The sequence below is a fragment of the Equus caballus genome, chromosome 4 (assembly GCF_041296265.1).
Source record: "Equus caballus isolate H_3958 breed thoroughbred chromosome 4, TB-T2T, whole genome shotgun sequence".
NCBI lineage: Eukaryota > Metazoa > Chordata > Mammalia > Perissodactyla > Equidae > Equus > Equus caballus.
Window position 1 is genome coordinate 75584595 of NC_091687.1, and position 18382 is coordinate 75602976.

Genomic DNA, 18382 nt, shown 5'->3' on the forward strand with positions numbered 1-18382 from the left:
GATAGAAGAGACATATTTAATCAAAAGATAGACAATTAGAGAGAGAATGTCTAATTACGAACAGAAATGTCTAAAGAACAAAATTTTAAGACATGCTGCAGAAGGAATTTAGGACGGATAGATGAATTAAATTCAGTTCCTTGATAATCATGGCAGAAAGGAAAACAAAATGAAGACAGTTCTGCATTATTAACAGGGATTGCAAGAAGCAAGAAATAATCTCAGAAGGAAAAATCAAACATTTTTAAATGGCTTTATATTTCCCTTAAATTCTGACTCTGGAGACTAATAACTAACATTGTAAGGAACATGGTTTTTGTGGGCATCACATTCCTTATCTTCGAAGTGGAAGCTCTGGATTAGATTAGGGATAGCTAACACAGTACCCTTGTCCTGGCCTTCCTCTCTGGCACCCACGGAAGCACTGATGACAGATCAAGAGAGTTCCTTGCTGAGACCAGATTGAGCCTGGTGGCACTTCTCTACATAGCCAGGCAGCCACTACCTGTTAACTCCTTTATTGCTCAAAATGGAACCAATTTTCTCTTCTCAGTTTTAGACTTCCTTATTTATATAACTGATAGGAATAGTCTATGAATACAATTTTGAAATGTTTAATTTGGAAATTCCTTAATTTTTTTTGCAAAAGAAATGTAAATGCTAGTAGGATCAACAGAAATAAGAACTTAACATTTCAATACAGTGAAAGATAAATTCTTAATTCAATCTTACAGTCAGCATTATTAGTTCAAATTGAGAGAAATCCTACTTGCATATTTTGTAAGCTAGTCTTACATTATTTGTAATATAGATTACAGAAGGATGTATTTCCACATTATTTTACTTATGTCCAGGTAATACTTTTCAAATAGTGGAACATTACCAATATCTACAACTAACTAGGATAAACGAATGTATCGGATAAGACATACTATACAAGCTAATTCATTGCTTTTAAAATGTAATCATAAACCATGGCAAACCACAAGCCCTTTGAATAAACTCAAGCAAAAGTCTCAAGCATTCGGGTAACTAAGAACATACCACGACCTTAGCAATAGATGGTTTTATTGAGTCATTTTCCTGTTTTCCATACAACTGAATTACTACGTTCTGAAAAATTTTCTCTATTTCTATTTCTAAATTAGAGTGTTGCCCGTTGCCTCAGTGCTTGATCTTGAAAATGTACTGAAAACAATGCTTCTGTGCCTTCTTGAGGCAGGAAATTTCAGTAGCAGAGAAGGAAGCAACTGAAAAACACAGCCTTGTTGAAGAATCCTTTGGTAAGTTACTTTTCCAAAGTTTTTTCATTTCCTAACTCTTTATTTCCTACCAAGGATTGCTCATTCACATCTACTTGGTCATGTCAAAGTGGTGGCACTATTTTTTTTCGCTCATCCCATCCCACAGGAATCAGGGAGGAAAAGACTATTTAGGTTTAATTCTGTGATTGAATCTGGGCGCCGTGTGCAATTTTATAGAGATGTGTACTTTCTAAAGGGGCACTAAATTGTGAGGATCTAGTGCATGATTAAGTAGAATCTTGGAGACCCAAGTGTAAACCAAAAAGAAATTGTAGGTTACTTTGGGAGACATAATTACAAGAAGAATCCATGAACTCTAAGTAGAAGACTTATAGGTAAACCTGGCCCAAGAGAATTCTCTGCCACAGCCTGCCAATTACATTCTATCAAGAGAGAAATGTAAATGTTTTTAAGTTACGGATACTGGAAAAACTAAAGAATATATATCAGAGAGATATCAGGAAAAGATTTCTTCAACTTATCGACCTGAAGTCCTTATTTTACGTGAGTTCTTAAAGGAAGTAATTGTCACCTGTGGGGCAGGTGGGTGAGAAGAAAGTAGCGATTGTCCAGCTGAGAGTCTTGCTACCTCAAAAGTCTGACATTCATTCTCATTCTTCACAATTCCTCTGTAAAGGGATTGCTAAGAGCCTTATATTGCCTCCATCTTTCAAACATTATCAGAGTATTGTTATGTCTATTTTTTTCTAAGGATAGTAGCTTTCAGGCATTACTTTCTTCATAATAATATTGATTTGTCTGTGGTTGTGTAAAATTTCATTATCACAGAGTCATGACTACTGAGCCAGCTTACTGAAGTTAAAGAAATCTTGATGAAACATGTTTTCTCTCTGGAATCTACATGTAAGTGTCACCTAAGTGATTTGGTTTGTTAAATACTAAGCTTTGACATCCAAGTTCTACAGCATTTTTGTTACAGATCGTTTTGAAAACTCTCCTTGAAAAGTAATTTAAAATGTAAAATCAGGGGCCACCCCAGTGGCATAGTGGTTAGGTAAATTCATGGGCTCCACTTCAGCGGTCTGGAGTTCGTGGATTCAGATCCCTGGCACAGACTTACTCACTGTTCATCAAGCCACGCTGTAGTAGCATCCTACATACAAAAAAATTGAGGAAGAGTGGTACAGATGTTAGCACAGTGGCAATCTTCCTCAACCAAAAAGAGGAAGACTGGCAGCAGATGTTGGCTCAGGGCCAATCTTCCTCACACAAAAAAATTAAATAAATAAAATGTAAATTGATATTCCCAGTATGTGTTTAGAAGGGTTATGTTTGAAAGGGTTAGGAGAGGGAGCAAATAAAAAGGGATATGAGACTTCCAGACTTTGAAATCAAATCGTTCACAAGCGACACCTCTCAGAAGAATTATCTGTTGCCCAACTGAGGGTGGCAGGTGTGAGGCCAGAGCACCAACCTGCAGCCACTCCCCTGAGCAGCCGTGTCCTCTATTGTTCCTCAAGACACTGATGTTTGCATGTGGTTCATTTTGTAATTTCTTAAGGGGAACAAAGTGCCAAGCTTCAACTTTTTACTCAGCTTTTGTCCCATTCCTGTCTCTTGACAAAGAATTTCAAGCCTATATCAATACTCTTCCTTTCATTTGGAGAGTACAACAGATGAAATGGTTTATAATTCAATAAAAATACTGGAAGAGCAATTCATCAGTATTTCGTTTAGGAGGTCGCAGGTTTTATGTTTGTAAAAAATCACTAGATATCTTAAATATTATAATTGGGACCAACGAAAGTCAAGACATGCCAATGCAAGTTAGAAATGTTAAGATACTCAGTGTCTTCCTGTGACTACTTTTAAGTAAATGTTAAATTTAAAAGTTATAGAGTCATTTTTTCGGATCCTGGGACTATTTCTTTATTGCCGTGCAATTAATATATGTCTAACATTTCCTCTGTATTTTTTATTTTTTTATACTATCAGCCACTGCTTTTTAGTTTTATTAAGTGTTTAGTAACCTCTATGATATGAAATCTGTTAGAATTAATTTCCATTTTCAAGCAATTCAGTTTCACAAACATATTTTCAAACTAGCTCTTCTACTTATGCTAATCACAGCATAAATTGGTATATCAGGGAAAAGAGAAATATGGTAAATTGGGTTGGATGGTTTGTGTTAAAATCCAAATAAGAACCCTAATTATCAAACTGGGTTTGTATTTAACTGCATTTGAAAAGTTTTCTAGGCAGGCTCAGTAAGTCTTAAAGCATTATTTCTTAATTTAATGCTTTTGTGAACTTACGTCACACATTAAAATCATCTTAATGCACCTTTTTGTCAATTCTTCACAATAGTATTACAAAAGGAAGAGAGGAGAGGGATGCATTTTAAAAAGCAAATGAAAAAGAACTCAATGGAAACCTATTAGGCTACCTGTTGATGAGCATGTAAGAGAGTCATTAATATGCGGATCATTGACATGATAGGCCATAATGACTCCTCCAGGGACGTTTCAGTCTATTGTGTCAGACACTAGTTAGGGATTCATTAATGTGAAGACTCGTGACTTCTTAATATGCAAATCATTAATGCAATGCACTGAGGCATACCTCACAAATGTCCACATTTTGTGTTACATATTTTCTTTGCCAACCCTTCACCCACATCTTTGTGAACTATTTTCTTTCTTCCATCTTCTGTTGCAGATTTCTTCACAAAAGATTCTATATTCGTGTGGAATCTACCACTTTACATTTGAAGACCGCCTCCCCTTCAGCCTGTGTTTCTTTGATTTAAGGTACGTTTACATATGCAAACCACTTGAACACTTTGACTAAATCACTCAAAATTCAGCACAAAAATCTGATTTGATATTTTCCTCCAATGTCAAATTAGCCAAAGGCAGAGCAACATGAACAAAGTACTTGTTTTTAAAATTAAAACTCTGAAACATGAATAGTATAACCAGCAGTTGAATAATTTGGACTGAAGGTGGGTGGGAAAGAGTAGTGGAGCAGAGAAAAGAAAAGGAGAGCAGAGAAAGACCCAAGAGAGAGAACATTGGAAGAAAAATAGTGCAGTTAAACCAACTAAGAAGAGCAAGTATTCGTATCAACGTAACACGTTAAATGAGGAAATGGATTTAAATGACTCAGTGTCTGGCATACAGCAAGTAATCAATAACTATTCGCTAATATTATTATGTCAGCATTTTGCACTTATACAAAAAGATGAAGTTAATACCCACATTCCCTATTGAAACAATATGAAGACGTTATAGAGTGAAAGTGCTTCAATGTTTGAATTAACATACTAAGAAGAAGGGGATCAAACTTATATTCCTTATTCCTGCAGCAGAATCAGCTACAGAATTCATGGAAAGGTACTCTAGTATCTCTTGAAGCTTTTTCCACATACCATGTATGGGAAATAGGTTATAATATAACTTTTCATCTGGGACTTTACCTGCTACCTTTATTCATTTTCTTGCCACTTTATTACTCTAGTCTCATCTAAAATACAATACAATCTTTCACAAGTATTTTTATACTAAATTTCAGGAAAAACAGACCCTTAGTTCTAAACTTATAAACTCCATAACTCTAAACTCTGTATGGGTATACCAAAGTGTTTATCTACTTATCATAAAATACGTATGTCCCCATGCAAACTCAGTATTATAATTTTCTAAGTTAACAGCTTTATTAAAGTGTAATTTACATAAACAAAATCCGTTTGTTTTAAGTATTCAATTCAATGACTTTTAGTATATTTAGTGTATTGATAGAGTTGTGCAACCATCACCAAAATCTGATTTTAGAACACTTCCAGCACCCCAAAAAGAAATCTCATGCCCATTAGAGTCGCAACTTATTCCCACCCCGAGTCCTAGACACCTGCTAATCTTTCTGTCTCTATTTATTTGCCTCTTCTGGACATTTCATATACCTGTACAGGGAATCATGCAATATGTGCTCTTTTGCGTCTGGCTTCTTTCACCGAGCGTAATGTTTTTCAGGTTAATCAATGTTGTACCATGTATCAGTACTTCCTTTTTATTGTTGAATAGTATTCCATTGTATAGACACACCACACTTTGTTTATCCGTTCACCAGTTGATGCACCTTTGAGTTGTTTCCACCTTTTGGGTCTTGTGGATAGTGCTGCCATTAATATTTACATGCGAGTATTCGTGTGGATGTATGTTTTTTTTCCCTTGGACAGATACCTAGAAGTGAAATTGCTGGGTTTATGGTAATTCTATAATTTCAATTTCTCCACATCCTCGTCAACACCTGTTATTATCTGTCTTATTGATTATGGTCATTTTAGTGGGTGTGAAATGACACTTCTCTGTAGTTTTGATTTGTATTTTTCTAGTGACTAATGATGTTGAATACTTTTTTATGTGTTTATTGGTCATTAATCCATCTTCTTTGGAGAAATGTCTACTCAAATCTTTTTCCCATTTTTAAATTGGGATATTTGTCGTTTTATTATTGAGTTGTAAGAGTTCTTCTGGATATGTCACTTATCAGATATATGATTTGTAAATATTTTCTGCTATTCTGTTGGTTGTCTTTTCAATTTCTTGATTGTGTCTTTTGAAGTGCAAAAGTTTTTAATTTGGATGATGTCTAAGTAATAAAATTTTTAAGTTAGCTTTAAGGTCTTTGCTACCTTAAATAGATCTACAAAGATTTATTTGATTAAAATTCTTTAAATAGGAGGCAATATTATTATTAGCATAAATAATCTTTATTAACATAATTATCACACACAGCTAATTACACTTCACATTCATGCTCATGTTAATTTCAATACTAAATGATAGAAAACATCCACCAGTTATTGGTCCTAACCCAGGTTCTAGACTGGAGCAGATGTAAGTGGATTCAGAGATGATGCAAATGAACATATAGATTCAAGAAAAGAAGTCGAACTGATTCTAGAAGGTTATAGTACAAGCACCATCTTATTTTCTCTGGAGCCTACCACTGAAAGCGATGGAGTAGGCAGGGAAGAGCTCATCGGTGCCAAGATGGCTTTCCCGGTTGAAGGCTTTTGGATCCCTGATTAAATAGAACAAAGTTCATTACCAGGAAATCCTAATAAGGTGAAGTGACAAGAGCTCACTAAAATAGACTTTGGTTGGAGATTAGTACAAGAGCAAACAGTACTGGGGAAGGATAAGTTGAGAACCAGATGGAAACCAAAGGCAAGGAGCAGGTGACTAAAGTTGGACCACAGACTAGTCAGGGACAAGAGCCGAATTCTGCTGAGATGCAGTTGCATTCTTACAGAGGGGGACCTCTGCCACACTTTTAACAAGGCAACACAAGACTACAGTCAACACTCTGAAGAACACTGCTATCAAGTGGGCTTAAAAGAACTCAGTCCTTCTACTGGACACCATGCTAATTCAGAACAATGTTGGACAAAATTCAATGTATATTTATTCAACAAATATTTAATATGTGCTAGGCATCATGCTAGAAGTTAAACCATGAGCACAAGCCAAGATTAAACAAACTCTGCCTTCATAAGGTTTACAGTCTAAAGAAGGATAAATGCAAACCAGAAGTTTAAAATCACAGTTGTACTTTCATGATTGGGGAAGCATGGAGTCCTACAGAAGAAAATAAGAAAGCTAGCCCAAACTCAGGGAAGGAAGGTGGCCAGGGAAGGCAATAGCAACAGCATATACACATGAGCTTGTAAAGAGAGATCAGACTAGAGGAAGGTCAGATCCTGCAATAAGATTTAAAGATTGTATTGAAAAGTTTGATCTTCTGAATCATAAAATAAATATTTTTTAAAAGGAAAAATAAATACTTTCTAAAAAGTTTACTCCATTCTAAATGGAAATTAACTTTACCATGCTGTTTAGTTGTGCTCATTTCCTCTTCCCCAAGTCATCACAGGGGCAAAAGATCTTTAAAAAAATGCCTTATTCATAAAGCTCATCTTTTGTATCTCACTGTCCACACAGTCCTTAATGTTGCTACTGTTGCTAAAAATCTCTCATCCTGTATTTGTAAAAGTGTTATTTCATTTAGATTTAATAATTTTCCTCTGTTTAAATAGTATTATTCTTTTGTAGATACTGAAACTAAATGATTTTCAATTTAAAAAAATTATAGCTCAGAACACCTATGTTTATGCCGGTCCTTCTCAGCCCTTGTACACATCAGAATCACCTGGGGAGCTTTTTAAAAAATACCTAAGCCTGGAGCCCAGCCCAGAGTGATTAAATTGGAGTCTTTGTATTGGGATCTGGATATAGGTGTCTTATTTTTCCCTTTCCTATGTGCAGCCCACTTTGAGAAACCCTGGTTACAGTACTGTTCTACACTAGCTTTTCCTGCATGAAGGTATGGTTAGTGTGAAACTAGGTCCTTCAATAAAAACACTCTATTAAGATTTTCCTTGAGGGAGAGGAGGAGAGGGTATACCTTATCAAACAGCCTAGTTTTAATATAACTTTTACGTGGATTGTACTTCTGCTTTGTTCGTTCTATACAGCAATTAATTTTCATTCATCAAGGGTATTACCTATCCATACTTCAGTGAATTAAAATTTTTTTTAACCAAAAGGCAACCTAGATGCCATTTAGGATAAGAGACATTCATCATTTCTAAGTTAACAACTGTATTGCTCATTATAAAATTGATGGTGTTTGTGAAGATTTAGACCTGGGCTAGTAAAATATTTTCCAGTTGTACTATGTGGCAAATTGCCCAACAATTATTGTAAATGCAAGCACCATAAAGTGTGTTGTCAAGGACACTAGTAGGTTAGATCCCATAAAAGAAATAGAGTCCTGAGGTGAACATAATGGAGATGAGGTGACAGTTATTGAAAAAGGCAGAATGTGCAATTTACTGGTTTAAACATAAGTTTGTGAATAATGCTGATAGTTTAATGTGTTTGGAGTTTATCCTATGGAAGAGAATGTTTCATATAAAAATACCGTAACCACATGTATTCTGGTCTTCTTTTTTCCTGATTTGATAATAAGTGAAGGCACTTGCAAGATTACATTTGCTGTCTTTCAGAATCATCATTTTCCAATGGTTTGCTTAATTTATATGTATATAATGTTGATTTTATGAAAAATGTTTTATTCTTACAAGTACCAATTAGACTTATCCAATAGTACAACACTAATATTCTACATTCAAGGTAATCAAAACATTTTGCAAATAAAAATGATAGATACAATTGTGTCATGCTTTTTAAGATAACTCAAATGCAGAGTTTCTTCTTTGATTAGATTAACTATAGCCCGGCTACACCTTCACTAAAACAAAATTGTACATGTGTCCTTCAGTGCAAAAGGTAGACCTAAAAGATAGGATATGGGGATCTGGGTAGCCAGAAAGCAGCCAGAGAAAGGAGACAGGGACCCTAAAAGAGTTTGGTGTCAAGGACAAACTGCTGATTACACTCTCTCATCTGTGCTTTTTCTGCACTCCTCCTTTCTCTCAGAGACCTTGTGGGTAGTGACTGGTCTTCTGGGAAATAAGTCCAAGAGGCTATAGGAGATCTGAGCATGAGAGCTCAATGCAAAGAGAAGGGGAAGGGCCTTCACTTGAACTTACTTAGAATATTTGTACTGGTAGCTTCATTCAGCATGGAATTCTCTTCCTCTAGATTTCTTCATGACCAACTCTCTTCAAGTGTCTCACCAATTGTCACCTTCTAAATGAAGTGCAACCTTGACTCCTTGTTCTTCTTATGCTGCTCTGCATTTTATATTCTCAATTGCATTTATCATCTTCTAAATAACTTACTTATTCTTTATGTTTATTACTTATTAGTTTTCCCTCCATTCAAATGCAAGCTACACGAGGACAGGGATTGTCAGTTTTTTGCTGTTGTATCCCCAGTGCTTAAAACAATACCTGGCACATAGTACATGTTCAATAAATATTTGTTCAATGCATGAAGGTCCTTTATTGATTTCTTCCAGTCACTGATTTTTTTTAACTCCCTGTCAGTTCACAAGCTGAAGGGCCTAGTAAGAGCTCTGCTACTGATATTTTAATGATTTTTTTCTTTCATGTCAACCAAGACCCATACCCTCTCAATCTTGAGGTAATTGGTATTATAGAAGAAACCATACTACTGTATGTATCCATCCAGTGTATCCACCCAAGGAGATAAAGATTGAGATGCCTGGACTAATCTTTTTCAGTAAGTTAAAACAAAACCTTAGATTTTGAAGGAAGAATTTGATTAAACTAATTAAAAAAAGAATTTTTCCCTAAGCATGATCAGAGCTGTAAAATGAATCACTGTGAAATAAGTATAGAAATATCTAAATATCTGTGCCTTAATACATATCTGCTTATTTATGTTAAAGATGACCTACAGCAAAATTAAATAATTGTTATTGATCATGAAAAAAGGATAAAACCTGTTTTAAACATCCCAACATATAGAGACAGAAAGTAAAAAGTGGTTATGAACATTTAATCCACAACGCATCTCAAACACAATCCTAAGTATAATGATGTTCATAAACGCCATGAGCAGTTTTTCAGGGCAATGAAGAATCTTTCATATAACATCATTAATGGAAAGCATCTTGTGATAAAAACACTGGGAAATTGTACTCAACATTTACAATTACATCAATATCCTTGCAGTTAGCCACCTGGTTCATACTTTGCTCTCCACTTTAATTTACCCTGCATGCTCTTTCTGGATTAATATAACTAAAATACTACTTTGTCCATGAGCATAGAGACTAAAGTTACTGGCAAGAGTGTACAATTATTTTTCAGCTCTGGTTTCCAAGCTTGACTCCCACAAATCTTTTCATTCCAGGCAGTCTGATTGACTAATAAAACCTCCAATTTGTCTTTTTCACTGCCATTTCCACAAATATTTTTTACTCTATGTAAATGCTCTTCTGCCCCTTCTCTATTTCAAAGTCAAGTTCAATTCCTCTGTAATGCTGTTCCTAATCAGAGCATCCTGCAGTACAATCATTTCTCTAATGCCTGTTGCTCTGTATCTCCTGTGATCTCCTCTGAGTATGTGGCATTCCATTTGGCACACGCTATGTTGATAACTAACTTCTGCTGTATATAAATATTATCCCCTAACCAAATGAACGCTTGAAGATAGAAGCTACCTAGGAGAATTCCACCTAAAATAAGAACTCCACAATTTCTTTATGAATAAAGAGGTACTACGGTTCAGAGCCATAGGGAATTAGAGACCTTATATCACAAACCTTATATCACAAAAATCTTCTATATTTCCTGGACTTGATCAAATAAGCCCTTTTTGCCTAAATTTCTCCTTTGTGAAATGGGACTGGCCTTGCTTATAAAGGTGATATAATGGGAGATAATTTTCTATAACTTAAGAAATAATAATAGATTTAAAACATACATTCTTTAAGTTTATACAAGCTAATTTATTAAAGTAGTAAAATATCAGAATTAGAGTTGTCGATAGGCTATAGTCCATCCATGAGATGAGAGTCCCACCTGGTTTTATAGCCAAGTTCTAACAAATGTTGCAGATCCTGAGACACAAAATTAGAAGAATGAAAGGGAATTGGTCCAAGATTACCATAAGTGGTCAAGAAATTTTCCAGGAATTGGAGAAATACACACACACGCACACACACACACAATTGACCCTTATAATCACACCAACACAATTTTGAAAAAGGTTTCCAAAAAATTAATTTCCTTAGAGGTTACAATCATCATAGACAAGTATATTCTATCACACTAAAAAATATCCCTCCAGATTACTCAGTCCATGGCTAAGCCCTCCCCAGAAAATGTTCAATTGTCTCCTAAGTAACATTTTCAGTGGGAAACTAGGCACATCGGTATATTGAAAGTTAAAGGGAAAACAACAAATGTAAATGATAAAACTTTAATTTTCAGCTAATTTCATTGAAATACTTCTGAGAAAGTGAAAAATAACTATTTACAAATGCCATGCATGAACTACCTCAATAATATATTTGTATTTTGGGTGGAGACTTTAGGTTTTGTACAATAGTGTTCTTTAGGATATTAGGAAAATTATACTAAAACTCCTAATGAAAACTATGAGACATTAGTTGAGGGTGATGATGTAAGAGTTAATTGATATATCATTATAGATAGGGTATACTATTATTTTTGCCATATAAAAATATAATTATTTACGCTAATTTCCTAAAAATATATATTTGTTTCATCTTATGTCATAAAAAGAAAATAATGTTATTTTTAAAGTTTTAAAAGCACTATAATATGCCTGATGATAACAGTACTATTTCCATTTGAGTTTGTTAATATTTTCACAAAACATTTTACATATATTTTATATTCTGCAAAATCGGCAATTAGCTACAAACTAGAAAATTACCACTGCTTAAATTTTTCAAAGGGAAAAGCTTTCGCCTATAAGGATCAATGCAACTCGACTCGTCTGTTATACAGTTTTAAAACATTTGTATGCAGGAGTATAAGAAGTCTTCATATTCTTCCTGTAACTTTTCTTTAAATCTGAAATATTTTTAAAAATAGTACTCAATAGAGCATAGCTGATTCATCACACTACCTTTTTGTAGGTTTTAAGCTTAAACATTTAGATGCATTGCATTATTCCTCTTTAATTGTCTTTATTTTTGTGGTTTCATGTAGGGGAAGACCAAGACTCCACAATCTCAAGACAGATGACAGTGGTATATAATAGTGTTCAGGTTTAGGTACACAGGAGGAATCTACACAGGTATAGGTACACAGCAGACAGGACAACAGCCACGCTCAGAATCCACAGGTATCGGAATCAGTGAGCGCCACAGGAGCAGCAGCAGCACTAACAGGAGTACTGGCCCTGGCAAGAAGAAAGAATGAATGACTCATTTCTGATCAGTGGACATACAATATCTGCCTTTCTTCTTTTGGCTTTCAGCCTGTTGAATTTTTCTGACTCTAGTACCACTGGTCTGGATCGTGGTACGAAGGCAGTCAAAGGCTACTCAATGACTATTTCTTTTATTTGAGATGCTAAGATTATTTGACATTACTGAAAATTAACATTGTGTTGACTCAATGGATTAGCTCTTTAGAAAACATAGGAAAGAAGAAAAGACAATAATGAGAATATCTTTAGTAGACTATATTAATTTATTTCTCAATTTGATCTTTCATTGATACCTTGGTAACTGAAAGTAATCATCTGAATTTAGACTGTCCATAAATGTTATAAGGGTTAATGTGTTCAATTCCATATTTAATTTTGAGTCAATTTAGATAACAAATATATCTCTTATCACAGAGATAAACTTCTCTTTTATCGGCTGTTTTTATAATATGTAAATACAGCTTTGAATATTCTATTCTATTCTTAATTTTGAAAATAATTTTTATTTTTCTTCAAATGAGCAATCATTACCTCTATGGCCATAGACTATAATCAGGGTGTAGAATTAATAGGAGTTGGCAAAAGAGAAATCAGTCATTATATGGAAGTTTCTTATTTGCACGATAGGAATGATGACTATGACTTTAAACAAAATAGAGACTAAAGGCAGAGAAATTACCATGGGAGGGAAAAGGTAACTTTGGTTTGGGACATAAGGGAATTAATTTGCCACCTGGATATCCAGATGGAGATGACCAGAAGGCATCTGATTTTTAAAGATTGTGAAAACAATAAAAGCATTCTTCATTAAAACTATAATAAGCATAATTCATTCTTTAATTATTCAGAAGGTACTTTTAGATTTTACCAAGCCTAAGGGTTATCAATGAGAAAACCATTTGCCTTTAATAAGTATTTTTTTCAGAGCTTTTTATATGCAAAGCCCTGTGTTAGTCGCCATGGAGAATATGCTTATACGAATACACTGTTCCTGACCTCAAGGAACTTGCAGTCCAGTTGTGAAGGTGGCCCACAGAGTTTTTTTTAACTGCAGGAAAAGGTCACCATTGTAAACATCCCGCCCAAGCAGATATAGAGGGCCATATGGCAAATTACTCTTCCTTCCAACCATAAAAATATCTCATAAACAGTAAGTCTTTTGCTAAATGTTAATTTCCTTGCCTATAAATAAATTGCATCAGATGCAAACACAGCAAACAGCATCTCTTTCATTTGAGGAAAGTTGTTTTATTTTGTACCCTAGGAATAGCTACTCCAGGGGAAAATGCTGCCAGAAATACTGGTAATTTAAAGGAAGCATAACAAACAATGAAAGGGCAAAAGCAAGTCCCGTAATATGGATAAGTCAACAATAGTTCCTGTGGGACTACATGAGTTTTACGAGATTTGTAAACAAATGTCTTGAATGCTCATATAACTAGCATTGTCTAAAACTTAACTTATTTGGCAAAGTTAGCTTGGAATGAGATATTACTAATATAGAAAATATGAAATACTAGAAAACATATGAACTACCTGAAGAGTATCTTTACTATATATATTACACACACACGAAAGAAACAAGGTTTAAGTGAAAAGCTCACATATACATATGTGTGTGTGTATTTTTTCCACAAAAAAAGTAATGCATCAAGGATAATTTGAATGTAGATGGACAGTATTACTTATACTGCTCCCTATGTTCAATTTACTAAATAAATTATCAACTAGATTGACTGTACCTGTCCTCTGCACATATTCATTGATTATAGCAAATAACTTTTAATTAAAATTGTACACACACACGGAGGATAAAATACAAAATAAATGTAACATATATTCAAATGAATTCTTGTAGGCATTGTATCAACCTTTCTACAAAAGGATACAGTTACAATCAATTTAAATTTCAGCTGGTCTATATTACGTTTGATTTTTACAAATCTATTCAAAATTCCTTTTCAATATATTATGCAATTACATTCTTGAGTTACATTTTATTAAAAAATTAGATATCTAGAAAACAGTGTAACTATTATTCTTAATTATTCATTATTTGTGTAAGAGGGTTTCAAAAATTCTAATACAGCTACCTTTTTATGTAGGATTGAGAAATAAACTGAGTGATCTTCTGAAATGCTTTAAACTTTGTAATTTTGTAAAATAAAGTTTCCTTCCTTGCTCTGACTCCCATGAGAAGTACAGTAATAATAATAATACCTCCAGTGTTCAAAGCTAAAGACAGCAGGATTGGGAGAGCTCCTTAGCTAGTCTGCTATTAGCCTATTGGGCTGCCCCTGATACATCAGTCCTGGCAACACATGGTTCTCACAACTGCGATACCACTCACTCCTTAAGAAAATCCAGTTGGCGATGAGTTTCTTCTCTGACTTTTGCATTAAAATACTACAGACTAGTTTATTAGTTTACTAGTTTGGACCTCAGGGGAAAAGTCTAAAGTTACAGAGGTTATTTGACATGGAAAACAGAAATCAGTCACAGAAACAATATAATTCTGCTTAATCATTAGAATAGAGACTCCCACATTGAATTCAACTGAGAATCAGAACAAACTAATGACAAGATTAAAGACAGAACAATGTGAATGGCCACGTAAAGACAGAATTTCCTGATGGAATATATTACCTAAGGACACAAAATCCCAAGAGATGATCAAGAAGAGAATATACAATCACATGGCTTGGGCAGTTTTCAGACTAATTCTATCAGAAAGCAAAGGATAGAGTTAAAAGGTCTCTTCCACAATACAACTCAATGAAAATTGTTCGGAAATCAAAGCTATATTAACCTTGGAAACAAATATAGTTTTATTTACACTAAACATGATAGTCTCATACATCTACCTAAGATTATATGTGAAGATTTTTTTTTTCTGCCTCACCTGGCTGTGAAAAATCTGTGCAATTTTTCTATTGGCAAATACTCAAAAGATTTAAGTTGTAACAATATATTATAAAATTATTTATATAAACATTAGTCCTCCAAAGGAGATATTAACAAAATGTGAGAATTTTGCCTGGTTTCATTCCATATACGGCTTATGAAGCTGAAATTTACCTGAGCAATTCAGTGGGAACTGTAATTGTGTGAAGACATCCACAGTAATTTTTAAGAATGAAGATCACCCTGGGATTTCTCTTATAGATTTAGAGTCAAAAGGTTAGGGTTGTATCATGGCTTAATTCTGTAAAACAAGCCAGAATACCACCAGTGTTAAATGGATGATAAAATCTGTTTCACTTAATTAGAAAAAGTAGGTATTATTTGGCATGCTTTATAAATATAAATTTAGGGATACTTTGATCTTTTTTACTACTGCAAATTTTAAAAGAGGAAAATAAAATTCAAATCCACATATATGCATAGGACAATCATTATCTTATGATGTTAGAATTCTATTTCTAATTGTGACTTGAACAGCACTGATGTACAACATAGACAGACAATTTCCAGAGTAACACAAGGGGGAGGAAATAGTAAAATTTCCTAAGTCAGGTTGTTTAATGTACAATTGGTCTCTGTCACTAAACAATGCTGTATGACAGTCCAATTTAACAATTTATTTCTATTTGTCATATCTTTAAACAGCAGGATGGTAAGAGTAAGGCTTCAAAACCAGTTATTATTTATATAATAGATAATAACTCTACCATGCCAATTACCCGAAGAAAGTTATTAGGGGAGCAGAATAAAAATCTTAAAAGATTTGAGAGATATGTCCTGAGGAACTTTTTCTTTTTTGTATAGTGGTAGAGTCCAGAGAATGCTTTAAAACAAAGGAATGACCAAAATGCAGTGGTGTACAATATATTTTCTTAGAGGAAAAGAATTATATAAAATTCAATTTCATGTTCTATTCATAGGAATACAGGGATGATAAGGTGAAATTGTGTGCAGCCAACTTATTTAGTCCAAAAGAACCATCTTAAGAACTACCTTCAGAAAAAATAGGCTGCAGTTCATTAAAAAAAAAATACCAAAACATAGCGTCCAACTTATGAACAGGTGATATTCCAAAATTGCTTGTAACCCAGAAGTTGCTGGAATTTGGAAACTGTTTTTTCCCATAGAAGCAATGCCATGAATATTAGTTTCCCTGGTTAATGCCCAAAAGGTTATTGAACCCGTCACATAATTAATTTTGAAACTATTTGTATTAGGCTGGGTCCTGGTAGCAGGAATGATAATGAGGGAAAAAAGCATTCCTCCGTTAATCTTTGGCATAGCACTAGCCATATACAAGATTTTAAAATGTGGAATTTATCACCAATGCCATGGGGAGTATCTAGAAAGTGTCAACAACTGGGATAGATGCTTCTATATGTTAGCTCACATGTTTCTCATAGCAACTCTGTCAAGGGGAAAGTATTATCCCTATTTCACACTTGAATAAAATGGATACAGATTATAACTGAAGTTCACACAGTTAGTGATTAGTTAGGAGGAAAGCACAAATCTGCCCTACTTTAGAGCTGATGCTATTTCCATTGAGCCTTGTTGTTTCTGGAATCCACTTCCCCACTCCCCCCTAAATACGCACAAACACACTCCAGACCTCGAGTCCTCATGCTTCTAAGGAGCCCTTAACACAACTCTGTACTCAAATCTGCCTTGTACACCATAGTGCTCTCAGCCCTAAAAGTATCCATTTCTGTTGTCTCAGCACAAAGTCAAAGCTCCATTGTACAACTGATCTTAGTCAGGTGTAAGATAGAAATAACCCATGCCATCCTAAGGTGTCTGCATTTAAGAAGAAGTTACACATATATATACTTTGTATTTTATACATATGTATATTATATACCTGCTATATATAAAAATGTATTTATATGTATTATATGTACGTGCATACATATATAAATAAATTTCAGGCACAGTTTCAAAGTGAAGTGTCAGGGTACAGAGGATCTTTGAAGTTCGACAGGGCACTGGGCAATGAAGCCCATCTCAGAAATCTGCCCCTGAGGTCACTTCCCTTACATTATTCCTGTTAGGGTCTCGAGGTAAAAACTTCAAAGAGGGACAAGAGTCACAGTCAGCAGAATTTAAAAAAGATGAAAAACTAAGTGTCTCGATTCACAATACTTTTATTGCCCAAAGCTTTATCGGCTCAGAGTTCTTGGGCCCGGCTCCCTTTCTATAGCTTCAGGTGTGGAAGTTAGGCTCCTAAAGATCCCAGAAGATCCACATGAGGCATGGCATCCACAGTGATTCCCTTAACGTAGACCTTGAGAGAAACCCTGACTGATGAGACCCTCCTGTTCCTCTTCTCTCAGAAAAGGTTCAAAACTACTCTAGGGCAAGTCTAGGCTTAGAGGAGCATGGATTTTCACAAAACCAGGAAGCCAAGAAGCCCTGGTAGAATTCCAGGGAAACTCTAAGCTAGTTGGCTCCTTGCTGCCAACTAGCTGGCAGCTTCCAAACAGTCTCCTTGACAAGTCCTGTGCAGCTGTGTTTTATGTTTCCACACGGCCTTGCCAGAGGTCCCTCCCTTAAACAGACCCAGCTTCCACAATTAGTACAGACTCAAAACAAGTTAGTTATAGAATGCATTAAGTCTTAAAGGCCTCATGGGGCTATTTACACCTCTTGGACTATTTCCAGGATCCCAGATTATACTGTAAATGTAAATGAAGAAAGTTTCACAATCCAATGGCTCTGACGGGAACACGCAACATGACCATATCTTATGCCCCATTTTCCAATGCTTTTCTTGGCCCCATTTTAACAATTTTACCACCCTGAAAGATAAACTCTCTGTAATCTTAAAATCATGCTTTAGAAGGTATTTCTCTCTTTCCCATTTTTGAATATGGCTGGTTCTATTCCTTGTACAAAAACTGAAGACTGATCAGTCTTCTCCTTTGGCATTAAAAATCTTTCAGGAATTTATTTGCATTCACCTGGCCAAGTTATAAATACCATCCAACACCTATATCATGCCATTTCTTTGCTTAAAATAATAAATTGGTTTCACTTAATAAAATGAAAAATGAGATGAAGTCAGTCTGGGTACCCAACAGTTGAGAACATACATTTTAGCAGCTGGGGGTGAGGGGAGATGCTGAGAGGCTCACTCTCCTGGCCAGCACACAAGATCAGTTATAGATCACATGTTGGAGAAAAGCTGAAATGTAATATAAATAATTCTCCTTTCATTTTTTATCCACGGCTTCCATTTTGTACTCAAGGAAT

At 34.8% G+C, this 18382-nt stretch overlaps 1 protein-coding gene and 1 long non-coding RNA gene across 3 annotated transcripts in view; one reads left to right on the forward strand and one right to left on the reverse strand.

The window, feature by feature from the left end:
- PPP1R3A (protein phosphatase 1 regulatory subunit 3A) overlaps positions 1 to 18382 on the reverse strand; it is a 38059-nt gene that overhangs the window by 14160 nt on the left and 5517 nt on the right. The gene's annotated exons all lie outside the window — the stretch shown is intronic.
- Positions 1146 to 12982, forward strand: LOC111773224 (uncharacterized). 2 transcript variants are annotated; one of them, XR_002807544.2, is made up of 4 exons: positions 1149 to 1283; positions 2094 to 2168; positions 3984 to 4075; positions 11944 to 12982. It is a non-coding gene; the product is annotated as an uncharacterized lncRNA (long non-coding RNA). The 2 variants fall into 2 exon arrangements; XR_002807543.2 differs by lacking the exon at positions 2094 to 2168 and having other exon boundaries at positions 1146 to 1283.